The sequence below is a fragment of the Grammomys surdaster genome, unplaced genomic scaffold (genome assembly GCF_004785775.1).
Source record: "Grammomys surdaster isolate TR1022 unplaced genomic scaffold, NIH_TR_1.0 215, whole genome shotgun sequence".
NCBI lineage: Eukaryota > Metazoa > Chordata > Mammalia > Rodentia > Muridae > Grammomys > Grammomys surdaster.
The window spans coordinates 348,455-366,469 of record NW_021604660.1 but is presented as its reverse complement, the minus strand read 5'-3'; the positions used below and the strand labels follow the sequence as shown (position 1 = coordinate 366,469).

At 39.5% G+C, this 18,015-nt stretch overlaps 1 long non-coding RNA gene across 1 annotated transcript in view; it reads right to left on the bottom strand.

Moving 5' to 3' along the window:
• Nucleotides 1-16,623: 16,623 nt before the first annotated feature.
• Nucleotides 16,624-18,015, bottom strand: part of LOC114625328 — an 8,637-nt gene continuing 7,245 nt past the window's right edge. The window contains exon 4 of the long non-coding RNA XR_003712056.1: nt 16,624-16,906. This is a non-coding gene — a long non-coding RNA (uncharacterized LOC114625328). The remainder of the gene's footprint in view (nt 16,907-18,015) is intronic.

Sequence of the window (18,015 nt, the reverse complement as noted above, 5' to 3'; positions counted from 1 at the left end):
ATCTAAGAGAGCTGTAACACTAAAAGAGCTGTAACAATAAAACTGCTATCAGAAGAATCCTGAGCGTGGCGTTCTCCTTTTCGGAGAGGCGGCGCCCCGCATTCCATGCTTATGGATTGGTAGGGTTAACATAGAAAATAGGTCATTTTACCAAAGGCAATCTACAAATTCAATGCAATCCCCATCAAAATTCCAACTCAATTCTTCACAGAGAGAGAAAGAGTAATTCTCAACTTCATCTGGAGTAACAAAAAACCCAGGATATTGAAAACCATTCTAAAGGATAAAAGAACTTTTGGGAGAATCAACATCCCTGACCTCAAGCTGTACTACAGAGCAAAAGTAGAAAAAAAAATGGTATTGATACAGAGACAGACAGATAGATCAATGGAATAGAATTGAAGACCCAGAACCTACACACTTATGGTCACTTGATCTTTGACAAAGAAGCCAAAGCATACTGTGGAAAAAAGACAGCACCTTCAATAAATGGTGCTGGTCTAACAGGCAGTCTGCATGTAGAAGAATGTATTTGATGCATTCTTATCTCCGTGTACAAAGCTCAAGTCCAAGCGGATCAAGGACCTCCACATAAAACCAGATACGCTGAGTCTAATAGTGGGAAAGAGCCTTGAACACATTGGCACAGGGGGAAATTTCATGAACAGAACACCAATATTAACTCAGGCTCTAAAATCAACAATTGACAAATGGGACCTGATGAAACTGAAAAGCCACTATAAGGCAAAGGACACTGTCAATAGGACAAAATGGCAACCAACAGATTGGGAAAAGGTATTTACCAACCCTATAACCAATAGAGGGCTTATATCCAAAACATACAAAGAACTGAAGAAGTAAGACTCCAAAAAACCAAATAACTCTATTAAAATCTGGGGTACAGGGCCAAACAAAGAATTCTCAACTGAGGAATTTCAAATGACCAAGAAGCACCTAAAGAAATGTTCAACGTCCTCAGTCATCAGGGAAATGCAAATCAAAACAACCCTGAGATTACACCTCACACCAATCAGAATGACTAAGATCAAAAACTCAGGTGACAGCAGATGCTGGAGAGGATGTGGAGAAAGAGGAACACTCCTCTATTGTTGGTGGGATTGCAAGCTGGTAAAACCACTTTGGAAAACAATCTGGTGGTTCCTCAGAAATTTGGAAATAGTTTTACATGAAGACCCAGCTACTGAAAATATACTCAAAAAATGCTCCAACATATAACAAGGACACATGCTCCACTATGTTCATAGCAGCCTTATTTATAATAGCCAGAAGCTGGAAAGAACCCAGATGTCTTTCAACAGAGGAATGGATACAGAAAATGTGGGACATTTACACAATGGAATACTACTGAGCTATTAAAAACAATGGCTTCACAAACTTTGTAGGCAAATGGATAGAACTAGAAAATATCATCCTGAGTGAGGTAACCCAATCACAAAAGAACATGCATGGTATGTACTCTCATAAGTGGATATTAGCTCAAAAATTCAGAATACCCACAATGCAACTCACAAACCATATGAAGCCGAGCAAGAAGAAAGACCAAAGTGTGGATGCTTCAATCCCACTTAGAAGGGAGAACAAAATAATAACAGAAGGCACATGGAGGGAGGGACCTGAGTGAGAAGGAAAAGGGGGAAAGGAGGAGCAGTGTCAGGTATGGGAAGAGATGGGAGAGAAGGTCCAAGGTCCAGGAGAATGTATAGAAATAAGTAGCAGTGGGGGCTGGGGGCAGGGGAAATCTTTAGAAACTCCCAGATGCCAATGACTCAAGAGGCTCCCAGGACCCAAAGGGGATGACATTAGCTGAAATACCCAACAATGGAAAGATAGAACCGGAAGAGACCACTTCCAGTAGACAGATATGTCTACCAGTGGAGGGATGGGGCCACCCACCTACCTAAATTTTTTTTAATTTATTTATTTTATTTATGAGTACACTGTAGCTGTCTTCAGATACACCAGAAGAGGGCATTCAATCTCATTACGGATGGTTGTGAGCCACCATGTGGTTGCTGGGATTTGAACTCAGGACCTCTGGAAGAGCAGTCAGTGCTCTTAACCGCTGAGCCATCTCTCTAGCCCCCAACCTAAAATTTTTTAATGGAGAATTGTTCCAGCCTAAAGAAAAAACAGGGACAAAAAAAATGGAGCAGAAACTGAAGGAAAGGCCGCCAGAAACCACCCCACCTTGCATCCATCCCATGCAGACACTAAACCCCTACACTATTGCTGATGCCAAGAAATGTTTGTAGACAGAACCTGGTATGGCTGTCCCCTGAGAGGTCCTGCCAGCACCTGACTCAGATGCAGACACTCACAGCCAACCATAGGACTGAGCACTGGGACCTCAAAGGAAGAGTTAGAGGAAGGACTGAAGGAGCTGAAGGGGATTGCAACCCTATGGGAAGAACAACAATGTCAACTAACTATACCCCACAGAGCTTCCAAGGACTAACCACCAACCAAAGAGTATACATGGGCCTGTCCATGGCTCCTACTACATATGTAGCAGAGGACTGACATATCTGGCATCAATGGAAGGGGAGGCCCTTAGTCCTGTGGAGGCTCAATGCCCCAGAGTAGATGAATGCTGGAAGGGTGAGCAGGGAGTTGGTGGAGGAGCACCCTCTTAGAGGCAAAGGGAAGGGGGTGGTGGAAGATTTGCAGAGGGGAGACCAGGACACATTTAAAATGTGAATAAATAAAAAATAAAAACAGTAAATATGGAAAGTAGAAATGATTTGCTAGTGTGCAGGTAAAAGTAAATTCCCTTTAAAAAAATGAACACAAATTATCATCAGAAACATAAGAACTGCCGGGCGGTGGTGGCGCACGCCTTTAATCCCAGCACTTGGGAGGCAGAGACAGGCGGATTTCTGAGTTCGAGGCCAGCCTGGTCTACAGAGTGAGTTCCAGGACAGCCAGGACTACACAGAGAAACCCTGTCTCGAAAAAACAAACAAACAAACAAAAAACAAAACAAAAATAAGAAGAAACATAACTACGTGGTTACAGAGGAAAAAAGAATAGTTTCAAAATTCTGAAGGATATGATTTTCACTTAGGAATCTGAATTGGGCAAAAATGTCTACCAAATACAAAAATAGAAAAGCATAAATATTTTTGGACACATAAGCAGTGAGCAAGTTCAGCCCAAAATTTCAATTTACCATAAATTTCTTTAATTGCATTTAACTACAAAGTTGCAATTTTAAATAACTTTTTTATTTTGGAATAAGTTTGGGTTTGCTAGTTTTACAAAGGTATCATGATTGTCCCCATATTTTCCATATGTTTTGTAAAACCATGCCTTCCAAGAGAAAAGCGTGCTGTGCATTTGTATTTATCATTCTACACAAGGAAACGGACATAGGGGGAGAAACTTTAATCTCACAAATCACAAATCCCTAAATTGCCTTCTAGACATAACTTTCATGAGAACATGAAATTCTGGGAGAGTTAAAATTGAGGACTTAATCAGATTAAGCGCCGTATTAGCGCATCTGATATGGAAACGCGGATTTCTTAGCACAGGTGGTTTTTTTTCTGTACACGTTGATGAGTTACAGCAGTAACATAATATGGACAGTAGGGGGAGCAAGAGGCAAAGCCATGCAGTGACTATCCACAAGTGCCTCCCAGAACACAGTCACACCCAGACTTAACCACAAGCAACCACGCAAGGATAACCACAAGGGAGTAGATTCCACAGCCGGCTTCATTCTCCAAAGTACGAAGATGTCTATGGGAGACCATTCTTGCCAAATAGTATATTAAAGCAAAAGTGCTTCGGAAAAGGTCGGATATATGTTTCTTTTTTTTTTTTTTTTTTTTTAAACTTTATTTATTTATTATAAGTACACTGTAGCTATCTTCAGACACCCCACAAGAGGGCATCAGATCTCATTGCAAATGGTTGTGAGCCACCATGTGGTTGCTGGGATTTGAACTCATGACCTCTGGAAGAGCAGTCAGTGCTCTTAACCATTGAGCCATCTCACCAGCCCTATATGTTTCTTTTTAACACATTTTGAAAACACTAGTTTTTCAGCATCTCTATAGTTCCTGTACCACCAGCAAGCGCAAAGAGGGGAAGGGGCGTGAGACACCTCTGCGTTCCTGCAGACTTGTAAGGAGCCCCTGTTACAGGTCATCCACCTTAGATGGGGCAATGCTCTTATCTCTGCTTGCTTCCGCTTTCCTATTGGTGCACGTTTTCTCAAATCTTCATGTATCACAGTTCCCTGGTACTTCACTTTCTTACTGCTTTTCTTTAAAATATACTTTCGCCAACAAGTCTTCAGCCAAATAACTAAAAGACAGAGAGATAATCCAAAATAACAAAATTAGAAATGGGGGGGGGTATACCAGACACCAGGGAAATCCTGAGAGTTATAGGGATATACTTTAAAAACCTATAGGCTACCAAATCGGAAAATCTAAAGAATTGGGTAATTTTTCCCTATACAGACCACCTAATAAAGTTAAATCAAAACCAGATAAGCAACTTAAACAGATCCATAACCCCTAATGAAATGGAAGCAGTAAATAAAAATCTTCCAAGTTTTTTTAAAAAAAAAATGGCTGGTGAGATGGCTCAGCCGTTAAGAGCATAGACTGCTCTTCAGGAGGTCATGAGTTCAAATCCCAGCAACCACATGGTGGCTCACAACCTTCTGTAGCAAGGAGGAGAAGGGAGCAAGAAGGAGAAGGGAAGGGGAGAAAAGAGTCTAAGGTCAGATGGTTTGAGCACAGAATTCTACTGGACTTTCATGGCCCAGGTTGCCAGTTCGTTTTAAGAGACCAAAATTATCCTGATGCCTAAGCCGCATAAAGATCCAATGAAGAGAATTGTGGGAAATTTCCCCAAATGTAAATATTCTTAATAAAATACTTGTAAACTGAACCCAAGAACATATCAAACAGATCATCCACCATGGTCAGGTAGGCTTCATCCCAGAGATACAGGGATGGTTCAACATACATAAGTTGATAAAGGTAATCTACCATATAAATAAAGCAAAAGGCAAAAAAAAAAAAAGGATCATCTCATTCGATGGATAAAAGGCCTTTGACAAAACCTAACACCCCTTCGATAAAAGTCCTAAAGATATTAGGGCAGGGCAGTGGTGGTGCACACCTTTAATCACAGCACTTGGGAGGCAGAGGCAGGTGGATTTCTGAGTTCGTGGCCAGCCTGGTCTACAGAGTGAGTTCCAGGACAGCCAGGGCTACACAGAGAAACCCTGTCTCGAAAAAACAAACAAACAAACAAACAAACAAACAAAACCAACCAAACAAAAAAAGATATTAGGGATACAAGGGACATTCTCAACATAATAAAGGCAGTTTATTGCACGTTCATAGTCAATATCAACTTAGAGAGAAATTTAAAGCAAATCCACTAAATTTAGGAACAAGACAAAGTTGTCCACTCTTATATCTATTCAGTATAGTACCTGAAGTCTTAGCTAGGGCAATAACACAACTAAAGGCAATCGAGGGGATACAAAAGAAAAGGAAAAAGTCACAGAATCATTTGCAGATGAATCCATAATATACAGAAGTGGCCCTAAAATTTCTACCAGGAAACTCCCACCGCTGATAAACAGTTTCAGAAAAGTAGCTGAGTATATGATTAACTCAGAAAAATCATTTGCTTTCCTAGATGCAAATTACAAAGAGACTGAGAATGAAATCAGGATAACAACATCTCAACATCTTTCACATCAGCCTCAATGCGTGTGTGTGTGTGTGTGTGTGTGTGTGTGTGTGTGTGTGTATCTTGGGGTAACTTTTTAACCAAGCAAGTGAAAGACTTTGATGATAAAAACTAAGATATTGAAGAAAGAGATTGAAGACCAATACCTGTGGTGGTTTGGATAAATTTGAATGCTTAGTCACCAGGGAGTGGAACTCTGATAGAATTAAGGGGTGTAGCCTCATTGGAGAAACTGTGTCACGCGGGGTGGGTTTTGAGGTTTTCAAAGGTGCACAGTGTTTTTCTTTATCTCAGCCTACAGATGGCTACTTCTCCAACACCTTGCTTGCCCACCTGCTGCCATGCCCCTTGCTGCCACAATCCCTGCTGTAATAATAATGAATGAGTCTCTGAGACTGTAAGCAAGCCCCCAGCTAAATGCTTTCCTTTGTAAGAGTTGCCATGGTCATGATTATAAATCTAAGATGATATCAGAAGACAGAAAGGTTCCCCATGCTCTTGGATCGATAGGATTAATATAGTAAAAGGAGTCATCTTATAAAAACAAATATACAGACTCAATGCAATCTCCATCAAACATCCAATTAGAATCAAACTACCTCAAGATGCAACTGGATGACATATCCAAAGGACACTTAATCCTACCACAAAATATGATGTCCTAGTCATAACAGCCAGAAACTGGAAACAACCAAGATGCCCATCAAATGATTTTTTTAAAAAAAAATGTGGAACAGCCGGGCAGTGGTGGCGCACGCCTTTAATCCCAGCACTTGGGAGGCAGATTTCTGAGTTTGAGGCCAGTCTGGTCTACAGAGTGAGTTCCAGGACAGCCAGGGCTACACAGAGAAACCCTGTCTCGAAAAAAAGAAAGAAAGAAAGAGAGAGAGAGAGAGAAAGAAAGAGAAAATAAAAATTTTTTGAAAATGTGGAACAATAGAATATCACTCAGCCATCAAAAAACGAAATCAAGATATTTGCAGATAAATGGATGTCGCATCTACTACAGCCATGGAGTCCACCCTGAAGAATGGTTTGTATCCCTGTTGAGACTCAGTGGGAGAGAACTAATATTTTATTTGTAAGTGGTTATCAATTGGAGCTAGCTTCTGGGTTAAGGATATGAGCTTGTACCCATTCCTCCTCTCATTCTAGGACCCCATGTGGCCCAAGCTATTGTAGGCCCTGTGCATGCTGTATGAGTTTCTATGAGTTCATATGTGTATTTGTCTTAATATGCTTAGAATGCCTTGTTTCCTGGGTCTCCTCCATCCCCTCTGGCTCTTACACTCTCCACCTCCTCCTCTTCAGGGTTCCTTCATCTGTAAGGGGAGGGATTTGAAGAAGACATTCCATTTAGGACTGAACGATCAAAGGTCTACTTTGTATATTAAGATAACTATTCCACCTTGCTTCACGGGAAAATCTTTTCCCAGGCTTTTACCCTGAGGTAATGTCTACCCTTTAAGATAATTATTTTGGATGCAGCAGCAAAGATAGATCCTAATTTGAATTCCAATCTGTTAGTCTAGGTCTTTTTACTGAGCAGTTGAGACCACTGATGTTATGTCATCAACCAACGAACAATAGTTGTTGACTCCTGTTATATTGTGGCGGTGGTTTAGGTTTTTCCTCCTCTCTTTTTTGATTTGCTTGTCTGGGATGATTTATTCTTTGTGTTTTCTTGGGTGTGGTAAACCTGCAAAGGTTAAAATTTTCATTTTAAAACCTTCTATAGAAGAGGATTTGTAGTTGGATGCTGCTTAAATTTGGTTTTATTGTGGAATGTCTCCATCTGCTGTGACTGAAATATTTGCTCTGTAGTCTGAGCTGGCATCTGTGGTCTTTTAGAGTTTGGAGAACACAAACTCTAAAACCCGTTTTGCTTTTAGATCTCCACTGCAAAGTCAAGTAGTATTCCAATAGGTCTGCCTTTATAAGTTACTTGTCTTTTTTCCTTACAGCTTTTAACATTCTTTGTTCCGTACATTTAGTGTTTTGGTTGTCATTTGTAATTTCTCTTCTGGGCCAATCCATTTGGTGTTGTGTTTCTTGTACCTCCTAATAGATACCCCCTTCTTTCATTTTGTCAACTTCTCTGATTCTGTGGAAACTAGTTCTGTGCCTTTGACCAAAGTGTCTTCTCCTCCCTCTATTCCTATTCATAGATTTGTTATCGTCATAGTCTCCCAGGTTTCCTGGATGTTTTGCTCCTGGTGTTGTGGTTGATGATTAAACATGTTGACTGGGGAACTCCTATTTTTCGTCAAAGCCTGAAATTCTCTCCTATCTATTGTATTCTGTTGCTAAGGCTTGCTTTTGAGGTTTCTGTTCAGTTCCTAAATTTTTCGTCTCCAGTTCTGTCTCTGTTTCAGTTTTGTTTTGTTTGTTGTTGTTGTTGTTGTTTTGTTTTGTTTGTTTGTTTTTCGAGACAGGGTTTCTCTGTGTAGCCCTGGCTGTCCTGGAACTCACTCTGTAGACCAGGCTGGCCTCGAACTCAGTCTGTTTCAGTTTTTAATTCCACCTTAATTGCAATACAATTCCATTTCAACTCTCATGTCTTGAACTGTCTTGTCTCCTTCTACTGCTGCTTCTGTATTCCCATAGACGTCAATGAATGGATTTCCTCAGATCCTCTTTAATGTCCTTGGACATACTCATAATAGCCTTTTAAAGTCCTTGTCTTGTGCTTCAGCCATATTGCATTTTCAGGGCCTGCTGTAGCCGTTGCCGAGCTCTAGCTGTGATGCACTGTACTGCATGTTTTGTCTGTGGTGTTATTTTTTTCTGGCATCTGAGTTTAGAATGATTGTAATTTTAGAGTACTAAGATCTGATCTTATCTTCGTTGGATGGGCATTCTGTTCCTTGGTCTCTGGTTCTTAGGAAAATGTGGTGGTCGCTGTGGGTTACATGGTAGGGAATGCCTCTGAGATTCTGCTGTGCATGGCCACTGGAGGTCAACATAGAATGTGTTTCTAGGTATTGGTAGCTGACACTAAGGAATCAGGATGGGCTAGAAGTGCCAAGAGCTGAGAAGGTCCACAGGTGGAAGGAAATCTATGTGAGCCCAGAGGATCTGTGGCGATGGGGGAAGGAAGGAAGGAGAGGCTACAGGCTCTGATGTTATTCTTATACTAAAGGTAATTTGCCAGGGACTCTTAGAATCTCTCCAACTCACTTACCTCTTTCATTTCACTGTGCTCCTAGTCAGTGTTGCCTGGATAACATTTATTATTCTCTAATTATTTTGTGTGTTTTCATTTTCTGTCTTCACTGGATGGTGAGCTCCTCTTGGACAGTAGTCTACTGTCATGCTTGTTTAGCTTTCTGTAGAACTAATAGGACTCAGGATACACAATAGCTAATGCACACACCCACTTACCAAGCCTTAGTGTTTCAAGAGGTGTGCACCATGAGCTGCAAGCCTGTATATTGGTTAGTGGATTTAAGAATAATGCATAAGCTTGGAAGAGGACTGAGAAAAACTACCTTTTCCGACAGATTTTCCTGTTTCAAGGTTGCTCAGTTACAATGGAAACATTTGCTTGACATCTACTATTAAATATTTATCTACACAGAATCTATCATTATAATTTGTGTGAAGCCTTGCAGGTTTTGTAAGAGAATGAGATTCGCAGAGGTTCTCAACCATAACGTTATCAATGATGGAGGGGCTAAGAGCCATAACTAGATCTATAAACTCAGCGTGTACTCTTTCCTGTAAGCGTCTTCTACCGATATGAGCAAACTGCAAGTAATAATTCTCACTTTTTAGTCTAAGCCAATGTGTGAGGCAGAACAATTATTAAATGAACAGATAACACAAAAATGAAGAAAAGGGTGTACTTACAGAGTTAATCAAGGAAATATTAGGGGAGCTATGAACATAAATAAGATGATTAAATAGAAGGTTGGAAATTCTTACAATTTTTCAAAAGTTCCAAAACATATCAACACCGACATTTTTCAATGGTACAACACACTTTCTCACATGTGATATCAACACTCATTTTTGAGAGAATCAAAGTTCTGAGAACAACAAAGCATTTGATTACTTATGTCATCTTTCAGTCATTTCTTGGCTCTTCTGTAGTAAAATAGTTAATAAACCGCCATCATGCCACGTTCTTCGCCAGCCCATCACTAACTTCATCGGATGCTCCATAAAAATCTGCTTTTACCTGATCATTTGTTGTCAACAGGTATCTGTTGAGAACCTGTAATGTTCTGACACTTTTAGAGTTTTGGAATACATTAATGAAAAAACAATGAACATTCCCTTTTTCTTCTGAGACAGGGACTTATTATGGAGCACTGGCTGGCCAGGATTTCACTAAGTAGACAATGTTGGCCCCAAATTTACCACAATCCTCCTGCCTCTGTCTCTCTAGTGGTGGAATTATAAGCATGCACACTGAGCTCAGCAGCATTCCTGTATCTTAGGAAAGAAGGAAAGCACTGGAGTCTACCAGGAGAGTTCCAATATGGAATAGGCAATTCAAGACAGGCCTCAAGGAAAAGGTGAGCTACTGGAACAGAAACTTAGGATGAAAGGAGCTTTGAGAAACTCTAGGAAAATGGGATTCTAGGTGCAGAAAGCCAGCAGGGAGAAGACCCTGAGGCACAGTTCTTCTGACATGTTTGATGAACAATAAAGTGTCCAGTACATCTGGACAGAAACAGAGAAGACCAGGAAGAGATGAGCTGGTAGGGGAAGCATGTAGGGTGGAAGAAGACAAAGCAGGTGGATACGTGAGGACCTTGAAAGGACTCTGGTTTTGCTCTGAGGGAGATAAACTACAGAAGTGACAGGCCCTGATATTATATATTCTTCCAAGTGAATAGCACCAAACCATGCAACTATTGTTAAATAATAAATCAAAAGCAGGAGATTAGGCCGGGCTTGCTGTTGTGCATGTGTAATCCCAGCTATTCATGGTACTCAGGCAGGAGAATGACACGTTCAAAACTAGCCTGGACAAATTGTCAGACCTTATTTCAAAATAAAAAATGAAAAAAGGGCTGGGGCTGTACCTCAGGAGTTAGGTGCTTGTCTAGCATCTGTGAGAGGATGGATTCAAGGTCTAGAACAACGGCAATGACAACAAAAACAACAAAACAAACAAAACTGAATACAAAGAAGAAAATGGCCCATCATCCAAAACACCAAGTTATTCCCTTAGATATGAAAATGTGTTGGTCTTTATAGTACTTAATATTGAATAATTAACCTTAATTCTAACATAATTGAAAATGCTTTGCTTATACAGACTTAGAATAGTGCTTTGTCATTAACTTTCAGTTATTAAAATGAAAATATTAATGATCTTCCAGTGTATGCAGCCACTAGAAATCAAGTAAAATGTGTTGTTAGAGTTGCTTTCACATGCAGAGCAGCTGGCCTCTAGGGGTGACCAGAAGTTTGGATTTAAGTGAAGGAAGCAAACCTCTTATGGAGCACTTGTTAGCAGTTTTAGATGCAGTAGATCAGACCTCAGAAGAGTAAACTTGTAATCAGTGTCAGAAAAGGAGGTGCGCTTCAGAATAGCTGAGACTAGATGGCCAGAAAATCCAGTTGCCATATCCAGAGGGCATAGTGAACTCTGAGACAGTACTGATACCTACGACAGAGAGGTTGAAGGTAGCTGAGCTGTTCCATCGCTCACCTGATATTTATGCATTTGGACTGCCGCCATAATTACCACTATGTGTTTTAAACATTTTTTACACATATCTGGTTTCTTTGCAGATATCTTATCATGGCTATCATGGCTATGGAAACTGTCGCTGTTTCTGTGTCCACACAGTCCCTTTCAGTCTATACTGTCTCGGTCTCCTAAGGTCTTTTTGATAAGATACCTATCACATGCATCAGGAGCTCCCAGATTCAGTTGCTTTAATTACATACCCTACAGGCCTTATCTGCACCCCAGTCACATTCTGAGGTACCAGGGAAGATTTCTTCTAGAAGGGAGCAAACAAATGAGTCTGTAATGCCTATCCAAGAGATCTGTCTGGTAAAAGGAGACTCTGGGTTGGGATACTCAATTTATTTACATTTAAGATAGACACAGGAACCAGAATATGTTTTTGTTCAGGTAGGGGATGGATTTTGTTTGTTGCAGATTTTGAGACTTTATAAACCATTAAACTGAAACCATTGAGGGAAAAGTAGAATCTTATTATAGTTTCTTATATAGTCTTAATTTTCAAGTGGCCTTTCAAATCTTCAAGAACATTTATTTACCAGCCCATGATTAAGAGACAAGAAAGCTGCCCAGCCAAGTGGGAAGGTTTGGATGCCTGGTTAGCACGTTACATGGAAAATGGAGTGCAAACTAGAAAACTATACATTAATTTATAAGTTTGAGAGGAGACAAAAAGAGAGGCTTCCATTTTGGATGGAGAAAGGCATAGTAGGCCTTACTTCAGATGGATCGGCTACATCAGACCTAGAATATGAAGTTCATTTGAATTCCTTTAGAGCTAGGGGGATCAATCATAAATCAGCAGGAAGACATGCTCCAACACTGCACACATAAATACATATGCAATGATGGTGGACCAAAGAGAGTATGAGCAAACATCTCTGGATCTCAATTCTATAAACATCTTTATGGATACTTGTTCATTTCCTCTTGATCTCACAGCTGAGTGGAACCAAAAGAGATAGCTATGAGAGATTATAAATTAATCTAATGAAAACTATAGCAGAAAGAAGTTGGTCCCCCAGCAATGCAAAATTACATTGTCAGCAACCAATGTCCAAAATGTTACAAGTAATAAAATTTAGTTATTGGCAATGTAATAATACCTTATTAAAATAACAAAGAATTAAAGTACTTTCATTTCTAGCCAGTGGTGAAATCTCCACAGAACTCTCATTATTAGATTCTTTTTTGTGAAGCTTAAACATTTGTTATTGCCATAAAAGCATGCTGTTGACATTTCTGGTTGCTAGGCACATCATATCCTTGGAAGCATATATAATAATAGCATTCTGTTGGCTCAAATGGGAGGCTTTTTAATCAGCAGGAGTCTGTTTTTGCCTGCCCTACAATATTAGATTTCCCATTCAAATAATACACAAAAACCTAAATCCTCTAATGCAGAGAAACATAAGTACTTAAAGACATATGTCCAAGAAAATGTTCTTATATTCAGTGTCATTAAAGAACAAAATAAATCTAAGCCTTGAGACAAAGATGCCCATTGGTAGCAAAACATCTATGGTGTGCTAGTCACACCACAGAATGCCATGAAATCATTAAAAGAAGTAATATAAGTATACTAACTATAAGTAATATAAGTATAGCTGTGTCAGCTTGAAAGAATTTCTACCATGGGCAGTCAAAAGAGAACAACAAAATATAGCAAGCTGTGTATATTTGCCAACGTTCATAGTGTGTTTTTAATTTTTATTTATCTATTTATTCATTTATTTATTATTATTTTTATTTTATTTTTTATTTTTATTTTTATTTTTATTTTATTTTTTGGTATTTCGAGACAGGGCTGTCCAGGCTGTCCTGGAACTCACTCTGTAGACCAGGCTGGCCTCGAACTCAGAAATCCGCCTGCCTCTGCCTCCCAAGTGCTGGGATTAAAAGTGTGCACCACCACTGCCCGGTGTGTGTCATTTACAATAGTCAAAACTGGGGAGCAACTAATGTCCAGCATAGACAAGCTGAATGTACGCTCCCAAAGTGGTATTATCCTACTTTACATATGATAGAAATTCTGACCAATGCTACAAGGTGAATGAATCCTAAGAACATTGTGCTAAAAAGGAAATAAGCCACTAGGAAAAAGAAAAAAAGAAAAGTAGTGTATGATTATAGTGAAACTATCTAGGACCGCCAACAATATAAATAATGACACAAAGACTCATTAATATTTTAAAGTGTAGGCCTTTTGCTGGGCAGTCTCCTGCCTGACTAATCCTGGCACTATGTCCCACCCTGTGGCCAGGTCTACCTCTCTGCTCCTTTCTAGTCTGTCACCTCCATGTCCACTGACTGAATATCTCACATCTCATCTCCCTCCCTCTCTCTCCCCCTCTCTCCTTTCTCTTTTTCTCTATCCCCCTCTCCCCCCTCCTCCTTTGTCTCCCTCTTCTTTCCCCCTTGCTCTCCCCCTCCCCTCTTCTCTTTCTCTTGTTCATCCTCCCACCCCCTCAGAAGTTCTGCCCTCCACTTCCTGCTCAGCTATTGGCCATCAGATCTTTATTACAGCCAATCAATAGTGATGCATTCCGCCTTAGGCGGCAAAGAATAATGAATAATTTACAAAATAGAAAGCCTGGTAATGGACCATAGAAATGACAATACCAGAGTCCTGCTAGCATTTAGCAGCTCTTTGCCAGGACAGAGTTGACAAATGGATATACAAAGACACGCTTTCACACAACACACCCCAACCTACTGTTCTATGGAGAAAAGGTAGTTAGAATATCCAAATTTAGCCAGGCGGTGGCGGCGCATGCCTTTAATCCCAGCACTTGGGAGGCAGAGGCAGGCAGATTTCTGAGTTCCAGCCCAGCCTGGTCTACAGAGTGAGTTCCAGGACAGCCAGGGCTACACAGAGAAACCCTGTCTCGAAAAAAACAAACAAACAAACAAAAAAGAATACCCAAATTTACAATACAGAAAGTAAAATGTTCTTTGTCTGGAGTTAGTAGGGAGAGAAAAGTGGTTGTTTCATGAGTACAGATTTTCACCACTTTGGGTTTTCAAGTTAAAGCGAGCTCTGCAGCTTTGCTGCACAATTTAATATATTTAACATTATTTACCCTTACACTTAAAACAGTTAACATAAACTGGGTGTGGTAGTACACCAGTGACTTTGAACTCAGGAAGCAGAAGCAGGAAAATCAATAATTCCAGGGCATCTTCACCTATATAGGGAGTTCATCAAGGTCAGCCTGGGGCCTGGAGACGCTGTCTCAAACACCTCCACAGAAAAATACTTAACTATACTAAAATTAAGTTGAAGGAAAACTTTAGAAAGGTTAGAGAGATATAATGGTGAATGCTTGTAGGCACAGTTACTTTGGGACAAGAGGCTCAACTGAGCCCAGAAATTAAGACATGTCTATAGGCCTAGCCACCCCTTATGTGTATGTATAAACATTCATAAACACAGACATATAAACATATATAACCTATATTACTTATATAAACACATATATGCTCTGAGACAGAATTGTCATTTATGCAAGCTGGAAAGCTGACAACAGGTTGTCAAGTGAGTTTCCGTGTGTAAATGCTTGATCATGGGTAAGAGGTGTTCTAGTGCATCAAGAAAATTTATGATACATGAGCTATATGGAAACACTAGAAGTAAACCTACCTGTGTGGTGGCTGGTAAGATCTTGGAATATATTTCTAACCACTAAGAGGCACTGCAGAGTCACATGTAATGAACTTTACAAGCCTCGCTGAAATCAGGCTTCCTCACTGAACTCACAGTTGAAAGAAGACTCTGTCCTGTTCGACAAGTTTAGAAAACTTTGTCAAGTTTCCACTCAGAAGAATGAAACTCAAACAATTTCCTATTAACAATGACTGGATATTTTTGGTCGCTCCCAAAGAATTACTGTTAGGGAAAAGGTCCAGTTGTCTTCCACCACCTTATAATAATGTGGAATGTTACCAGGAACATAAATCTCAGTTGGAATTCTTCCATGCATACAAAGATGAGTCAGCAAGAGGGCACAGAGTCATTTGCCATGTTTCCCAACCCGATGAACTGTGTTGCCTAGAAAACACTATAGTGACTACAGGTGTTCTTCCAAGACGAAAGACAGCGGGCAAAACAGCACTATCATCTCCTATGGTGGTATGACCTCCATGATCTAGAGTTTGCTTGGGTAAGTTTAGGGAGTGTGGTCTTGCTAGAGAAAGCATGTCACCAGGGACGAGCTATGAGGTTTCAAGGTGTTGCGCTATTCACAGTGTCTCTGTCAATGCAGAGCAAGATGTAATAATCCCTCAGCTTACAACTCTAGCTGCCAACCGCTCTGTCATCGTGAAGTCCTATTTCTCTAGAATGGTAATCTCCAGTATACTCTTAATTCTGTACATATTCTTGGTTCGTGGTGTTTTATTGGAGCAATAGAAATTGCTGGGCGGTGGTGGTGCCCGCCTTTAATCCCAGCACTTGGGAGGCAGAGGCAGGCGGATTTCTGAGTTCGAGGCCAGCCTGGTCTACAGAGTGAGTTCCAGGACAGCCAGGGCTATACAGAGAAACCCTGTCTTGAAAAACCAGAAAAAAAAAAAAAGAAATATATGATGATTTCACCTTTATATTCTGGAAAGCTGGGTCTCTGCCAGGATTTAGAGAATATCAAAGCCATATATGAACAATTAACAAATCACTTAATAAAACTTTAAAATGTATTAAGAAACAGATGGATACATTTTACTGCTTGAGAACCAACATTCAGTATTAATAACCTGAAATACGCTGTACCACTCTAGTAATGGAGGACTCCAGGAAAATTCTTATAACTCAAATGCCTTAAATACAAAGGTTACAGGCTATGCAATCTGCAGGTGTCAGACAGAACGGCATCAGCACAAGGAAAGAATTCGCTTCTTTAATATTTAATAGAATTTGATTATATTCCCAAAACATTAAGTTTAAAATATCATCAATTTTATGTGGATAATTTTAATTTAAAATTTGAAGTTATTAATTGTATTTATATTTAGTTTGAAATTTTATAATTCTGAATTTTTATTCACATGAACATAACTTTATCATTTTCAATGTTCAATATTTACTTTTATATTTTAGAAAGATGCAGTCACTTTTTTGTGCTTTGAAAAAAGTGAGTTTTTAATAATTTGATCAAAGTAGCCAACAAAACACCAGATTTTTGTTAACTTTAATAAGGACAAACCAACCAGTGGCTGTATTGAAATAACGATTTATAGCAATAATTGTAACCCCATGACCACAGAACAATAATTATATAATTATAAGCTATAGTTACATAATTTAAATTATATGGTTGGTAATTATATAAATCACAGACAGGTATGGTAGAGAATGCCCATAATCCCAGCACCTAGGAAACTCAAGTAAAAATCACAAGTTCCAGGCCACCTTGTTCAACATAGTGAGTTCCAGACCAACCAGAGTTACATAGAAAGATTCTGTCTCAATAAATAAATAAATAAATAAATAAAGCATATATATATACATACATATGTATGTATATATGTATGAATTTTTATTCACATGAACATATATTTATATATATGTACACACAAACACACACACAGAGAGAGAGAGAGAGAGAGAGAGAGAGAGAGAGAGAGAGAGAGAAATCATTTTTATAAACTACCTTAAAACATCAGGTAATAATACCTGGGGTTGGGAATTAGACAGGTGCCCTATCACTGAACCACGTGCTCACCTTGTAAAACTAATCTTAGAAAAACTCTATGCATCTTTTAATCTGTTTTTATGAATATTCATTCAACAAGGTATTTAATTGAACAATTGGTTAATTTGATTCATGTGCTTTAAATGCTCCAAGAATGGTGTGTAGCCCTCTGTTTACCTTGTCCTCAGGCCACTCAATACTTTCAGCTGAATTTAAGAGAATCCAAAGGTGTGGCTATCTTCACAAGGTCATACTTTAGACTCCGTACTGGGCCAACAATTCAAAAGAAAACACTGGTTTTAGTTGATATAACTACTTTGAACTTTAATTGGACAACCAAAAAGTAAAAATTCGTTTCTACATCCGTCATGATGTTCTTTAAAAAAGAAAAAAAATTAAGATAAGTTTTCATATGGTAGGCATTTGATTCGTCTTGCCTAGTTAACTGACAGAAAAGAATGCATTCATCATTCCAACATTTTGAGTCTTAACTTACACTATAGTACAGATTACAACAAGCTGTAACACTCCACAATATTGTTTAAATGGTATTTTACAGCAAATTTTAGTAACTGTGACAGCCATCACAGAGGTATAAACCTTAAGATTTCTGCTATTAATTAGCAATTATTTCTCATGTCCTACAAGGTCATGATTAAGACAGTATCAAACTCTGATTTGATGGTCGCTATTATGACTAAACAGCAAAATGTTTGAAGAGTTCCTGTCGGCATTTTGTCTAGGCCCCGCCCCACAGTTACCTGGCAACAGCCAGGTGTACCTGACTCACTATAAAAGGGGCTGCTTGTCCCCTCCTCTCTCTCTCTCTCTCTCGCTCTCGCTCTCGCTCTCGCTCTCGCTCTCGCTCTCGCTCTC